Genomic DNA, 6,816 nt, shown 5'->3' on the forward strand with positions numbered 1-6,816 from the left:
AAACAGTCAGCCTTTGCAAAGGAAGCATGCGGTCTTGCTTTCTCCTAGTTTCTGTCTACTAGGGTTTATAATTTCAGCCATTCTGATCAGTGAGCATGAGGTCTCAGTCAGTGCTCGGTGGGGTCCGCATTGGCTACGGAGATGTGATACAGAGCATCTTCTCGGGTGCTTTCAATCTGCCTGCCTTCCTGGGTGGGCGCTGACTCCAATCTCTCCTGATGTTTAGAGTTCTTTGTTTCCTTCTTGTTGAGTTCCAAGGATTCTTTGTATGTTTAAAATAAAAAATCCAGTTCTCAACTAGACATGCTTTTTTATAATATTTTCCTAGTCTGTGCTTGGTCTTTGCAGCCCCTTCAGAGTCCTTTGCAAAGTGGTTTCTAGTTTAAAAATTCTAGCTCAGCAGTTCTCAACCCGTGGGTCGCAACCCCTTTGAGTGTCACGTGTCAGACATCCTGCATATTAGATATGTACATTACAATTCACAAAAGTAGTAAAATTGATGTTATGAAGTAGCAAAGAAATAATTTTATGGTTGGGGAATGACCACAACATGAAGAATTATATTAAAGGGTGGCAGCAGATAGAAGGTCGAGAACCACTGTTTGAGTTTAGTGACTAGTCCTTTCATTAATCGCATCTCTGGTCTTGTTTCTTAAGTGCTGTTACTACCCTGGGCCATCCACGTTTTCTCCTTTGTTATCTCTGAAGGATTTTATGGCATTACACTTTATATGTAAGTCTATGGTCCACTTTAGGTGAACTCTTGGAGAGGGTATAGTGTGTTTAGGTTTCTGATTGGTATGTAGGTGTCTAACTCTTCAGAACCATTTGTCCCATTTTATTTTAAGCTTACCTGTGTCATTTGAAGGGTATTTGTTTCTGTTCTTTCCTGTCATCCCTGATATTTTACAGAGGGGAGTTTTTCATGTAAATACTCCATTACAGGGCTGAAAATGTAAAACCCCTATTAAGTGTTTGTTGAAACGAGCAGACACATGATCAGAAAGTTGAGTCTGGGAGGAGAAAGTAGGGGAGTTAGGAAATTCATTGCTGTTTTTTTTCTAGTCTGATTACTAAGATGTCGTTAGTGAGTGTTCTGTTTTGCACAAAACCACAAGCATGTCATGGTATTACTTAACTTTAGTCAGAGGCATGATTTTATTGAATTATGTTCAGGTCCAACATCTGTGGTGAATTCAGATCCTGTTTGTGGCTGAACTATGGTAGGATGCAAGGGCAGTTTGGGATCAGGTCAGAAAGTGGGAACAAGAGACCCCCCCCCCCAAAAGCTGACATGTTCTTGACAGGTAATTATCACCATTAAAAGTTAATTTCCAAAAAGTAAGACTTCTTGTATCTACTTAGTGTACTGTCATCATTACAGTTCAACTTTAAATACAGTCTGGAAGCTTACTCCCAATTTCTCCTTATGTCACCTTCGTGACCAGTTAAACACAACCTCTCTGTGTTTCAGGGTTTTTGTTTGTTTGCTTTTCTGCTTGTTTGTTTCATCACACAAGATCACTTTAATGGTTTCTTTCTCTTGGGTTTCACAGTGTTAGAAAGGACATCGAATTAACAGCATGGTCTCAGCTGGCAGCAGGACCACCCAGTTTATTTTTGTTCATTCAGGCAGTAATGTTTTCATGGAACGTTGACTCCGTGACAGTCACTGTCGTAGGATTCAGCTTATAAAGGCCAAGAGAACATTATTCTTATTGCTAAGTCGTTCAGCGAAAGAACAATCGAGAAGAAAAGAAAGGCAATATGATATGGTAGCTGCCTAACTAGAGCCCTGTTCCTGGTGTTCTGGAGAGAAGGGACTATGGGGTCAAATGCCTTGGAGGTTCTATAAGCCATCTCAGTGTTTCAAGGTTAGGGGCTTGGAACTGAACACACATGTTCGAGGGCTGAAGATGATCCATAGTCGCTATAGTTTTCTACTAGCATCTACGTTTGGTGAGATTTTCCAACCTCAGCGTTTTCTTCATCAAAACCACATTTGAATTCCAAGGTATTGTCTAATCTTTCAATCTTAAATAACTTGAACAAACTAGAAATGTGTTTCCTGGGAAGGAGAATGACTTCTTCAAACAGAAGAATGGGGTGCATGACTAAGCACCTCCTTTCCTTTAAAAAGACATCCTATTCCGGATTGCCCTTTGTTTTGAAAGGAGACTTTAATCAAACTGATCACGTGTCTATAGAATAAAAGACGACTGGATTAACTGTGATAGGTGAAATGAGAATAAAAACTTCCCTAGAGAAGATCTATTTGTCAAAGAACTTTTATCTCTCAGAGTTTAGTCTTTGAAAACTTGTGCTTTGGCTGTTGCCTTGAGACGAAGATTCTACGTGGCAATATTTGATGAAAAATTCCAGGCAAGGCTCAATTCTGCTTTAGAAATAGCAGGAACTAAAGTGCAAGCAACAACCAAGACAAAACTAAAGAGCATATCTTTCTCTCATGTCTCAGGTATAAAACTGTGATTTATGGATTCCTATTTACCTAGAAGAGAAAGTGGTTTGACTGCATAGCCTCGCATCATTATCTTGCTGGGAAACCAGAGCTGTGGCCATTTAGAACACGTGTCAGCCAACTAACTCATTAGTCCAAGACCAGGAGCCTACAGAATGGAGACCAAGCTGTCTTCTGTGGCACAAAGTATTCTAATAGATGTGGGCGCAGATGCTGTTGTGCAAGTATAGGACAGGGCAGTGTTTCTAAAAACGTGCCAAGAAAGGTGAAATGGTTTAATCCTGTATTTGCACACATATTTCAGTACATGTGTGTGGATATGTGGGCAGGTTATTAAACCTCCTATTTCCTGAATGAGGCTAAATGTGGGAAAGTGAAAGTAAAGCGTAAAGTAGCGAGTCAGCTTAAAGAAAGACCGTCGGGAAGGAGATAGCACACATGAGAACTATAGTGGACACATCAGTGCTCTCCTCTGGGCTCAGCTTTGCTGATGACTAACTATGTAAGAGACTACTCAGAGCCTCAAATCTTCAGTTTCCTCGATGACAAAATGGAGAAAAAAAAAATGCTTTGTTCACAGGTTCTTGTAAGGATTAAACAAACAAGTGAAATCCTTTCTGCTATCCAATCATATAACAAAAGCTCACTAAATGTAGTTGTTGGCATTATGATTACTAATACAATGGCTTCGAAAATGTCTACCTACTGAGTTAATACTAAAGGACTCACCTTTTTCCTAGACTCTGACATCCAATAGATGAATGAACCATGAAATCTCTTTCGAGGTGCTTGAAGTCTTGGGGTAAAAGAAAAAAGGTTGGGTGGATGAAAATTCGTGTGAGATGTGAACAAGTCAGAACTGCAGATAAACCTCCCCTATCTGACAGATGTATTCCACAGGCCAGAAGGTTCAGTGCAAGCTTTTAGGAGAGAAAAGGTGTCAGTGGTGTTTCCCAGCTTTGAATCCTAGGATCTCTCTATAAAACCAGCCTTGCAAGAAAGATTTACCATTTGTGCAATGGCGGTGCTACAGTTATGGGGGTGACCAACTGCTGCTCTCTTAGTAGATTTGACTTCTGCAAAAGCAGAAGCTGCTCTTACCTGAGGAACCTTCCTCCAGTCCAGGGAAGTGGTAAGATTTAAAATATTCTTTTAAAGTTTATATACTGTCAGGTTTAATAACTGGCTCACAAAATTCCCGAATACTTTACAATTAGTTCTTAAAATGATTACCCATGCACATCAGTGTAAGGTGGGCCAAGCATGCTATAACAAAGTCTGAGAGACAAGTCGGTAGTCTTCAGAGTTGTAGGGGCTTTGTCAAAAAGTAGATTTTTTTTATTTACAAGTTTACAGGCTCTTTTGATTTTGATAAATATTAATCTTTAATAGAAGATGAGTAAAAGGTTGAGACATATTTTACAAAAATATCCGAAGCCAAAAAAAGGTATGTGATATTGAGTAAGAAGTGCCTTAGTCTCTTAGGAACCTGTGTTTGAATTCTTGCTCTGCTGTTTCTTGGCTGTTCCTTTTTTAACCTTGTTGAGACCTTTTTCCCTTACTGGAAGTAAATTGTGACTTTGAAGTCATGGAGAAATGTCACCACTTCCCACCACAGTGGAAGGCATGTAGACAATTTCTCCATTTACAGGACCAAAATAATAACATGCATTTGAAAATGATGATGAAAGTAAATGAAACCGACATTAAAAGAAGAAGTGAAATTAAGTGCTTTTGCTAACGTGATCTAATTCCTTCTGGTGGCAACTCTCTTCAGATCCGTCTACACTGCTTCCTAAAGCCTCAGTGCACTTCAGTTTCCCACTCACTGGGGTTCTTTCCCACTTCCTTTTGAAACTCCAACCCACAGGGCAATTTGAATTTGCTGTGGTTAGGAGCCAGAGGCTGGCATAGGTGTATGTTTTAGGACACCGTACTCTCCTCTCTGTTGATTCTTTCTAGTATTGCCTTCCACATCAGAAACAGACTGACAACAAAAGCTGTCAGTGTAAAGAAGGAGGCCTGTTGTCTAGTCATTCTTAGCATCTTCTTGGGCATTAGGACTGATGATTCAGGGCTAGGATTAAGCAACTTCTCCAAAGAGTCTATGTCTAGTAACCAGCACCTATGCACATGCCATTTTTCATGGCAGAAGACTATGTAAATATGATCAAATAACCATCAAAGGAGAGAAAAGTGAAATAGACAGCTGGGCCCAGTACGTCTTTTAAAGAGAAGATCCTCACGTGGTGGCACACGCTTCGTAAACAAGCCCCCAGAAGGTTGAAGCAGAGGGATCAGAAGTTCAAGGTTAATCTGATCTACACGGTGTCTCAAAGTGTAAAGTTTTAAAAGAACTGTGAACGCAGCTCATTGGCAGGGTCCTCTTCTAGAATGAGACCCAGCAGCACATTTATGCAGATGAGTGGTGGGGACTGACAAGACTGAGGAGGGGCAGCGGTGGAAGCAGAGGCTGTAGAGGAGCGGGTCCTGGAGGAAGACACCATAGCCTGAGAAGTGCCGGCCGCCTCCAGAAACTCGAGAAAACCTGGACACAAGTTGTTTCTTAGATCAGGTAGGAAGGATACAATCTCACCTATGCTTTAATTTTAGCCCGGTCAGTTTTTTTCTTTAATTCCTAATATCTAGAACTGTGAAATTACAAACCTGTATTGCATTTAAACGATACAATCCTCAATTTTTCTATTTAGCCAAACACTGGAACTTGTTTTGATGGAGTAAATAAAACTATTTATAGCTATAGACACATAGGCCCTTGAGTTTGAGTACGACTCTGTTTATGAACCTCAGCACTGGCTATTCATTTTAGTAGGATAGGTATTATTACAATCCTCCCAAAGCTCCCAGAACACAATGATGAAGCATAGCCATCTATCAGCAACAGATGAATATACTACCCATTCATATCCCACCACATCTTCACACACCCTAATAATTAAACCCTACGGTTCTTAGAATCTCCTGGCCCTGCTTAAGCAATTTCTCTGATTATTTTATACTCATTGCTTTCTTACATTGAACATTTATCAACCATGGTGTGTGGATTAATACTTAGTAATTATATTTATATGAGAAAAAAATAAGATACAGTATCCACATTTTAATTTTCTGTTAAACATCTTTGGATGCATAACTAGATAAATAATTAAACTTAAAAATAATCTTCTTAATCTCTCTAACCAGCATGCTGAGATGTCAAGCTTTGGTCTGGACTTCCTTGCTGAGTCTCAGAGCCGGGTAAATTGCTATAGCTTCAGGTACAATCTGATCTCAACATTAAGCATTATAGCTCTGAAGTATTGGATTCCAATAGAACTCTGAATTAGCCATGATCTCTGTCTAGGGGTAGACTCCATGCTCCTGAAACTGCTTATACCAAGGGAAGGCAGCCTGAAGACAAGCATTGCCTGTGTGCACTCTGTACTACCAAAGGCTAATTGTTCCCTGTTGCCTGACCTGACTCCACTGAACTTGCTACCTCCCTACAGATTATTGGGAATCTCATGTTTAGCACTGATTGCAACATTTCACATTTTACAAACTGGGTTTGTTCCGCAAATAGTACTTTTCTGATTTGAAAAGATGTTCTCTATGCACTTGCTCCCTTCCTTCTCCCTGTCTCTCACTGTCAGGGTTTGTGTTCATTCTGCAGTCACATCTCACCAAAGACTTCCTTCAACTTAGCGCACATAGGTGTGAGGTATGAGGCTGGTATGCTACTACGGACAGAGGAATCTTTATATTAGGGTTACTTTCTAACAAAGTAATAGTGGTATTTCATTTATATTTTAATAAATAAAACTTGCCTGAAGATTAGAGAGTAAAACAACCCCAGTGGTCAGCCTTACAGACCAGGCAGTGGTAGCATACCTCTTTAATTCTAGTGGCCACAGTGGTTGCCATAGAAACTGAGGGGTGCATGCCTTTAATCCCAGTGGTGCATAATTTAATCCCAGAACTAGTGAGGATTATAAAATGGGGGGAGACAGCTCTCAGGCTTAGTCTTATTCTAAGGTTCCTGGAGGCAGGATCACCATTTTTGAACTGAGGTAGAGGTAAGAGCCAGTGGCTGGCAATTATGGTTTTCTGACCTTCAGGTTGAACCCCAATTAAGGAGTACAGGTATTAGCTCTTCTTGAAAGTTGTGGTAGAATTCTGCACTAAAACCACGTGGGCTTTTTTTTTGTTGGGAGTTTTTTGATGACAGTTTCTGTTTCCTTACAGTTTATAGGTCTTTTTAAATTGATCACCTGGTCTTGATTTAATTTTGGTATATGGTATCTGTCTAAAAAATTGTCCGTTTCTTTTACATTTTC

The sequence above is a fragment of the Myodes glareolus genome, chromosome 7, assembly GCF_982192425.1.
Source record: "Myodes glareolus chromosome 7, mMyoGla1.1, whole genome shotgun sequence".
Classification (NCBI taxonomy): Eukaryota; Metazoa; Chordata; class Mammalia; order Rodentia; family Cricetidae; genus Myodes; species Myodes glareolus.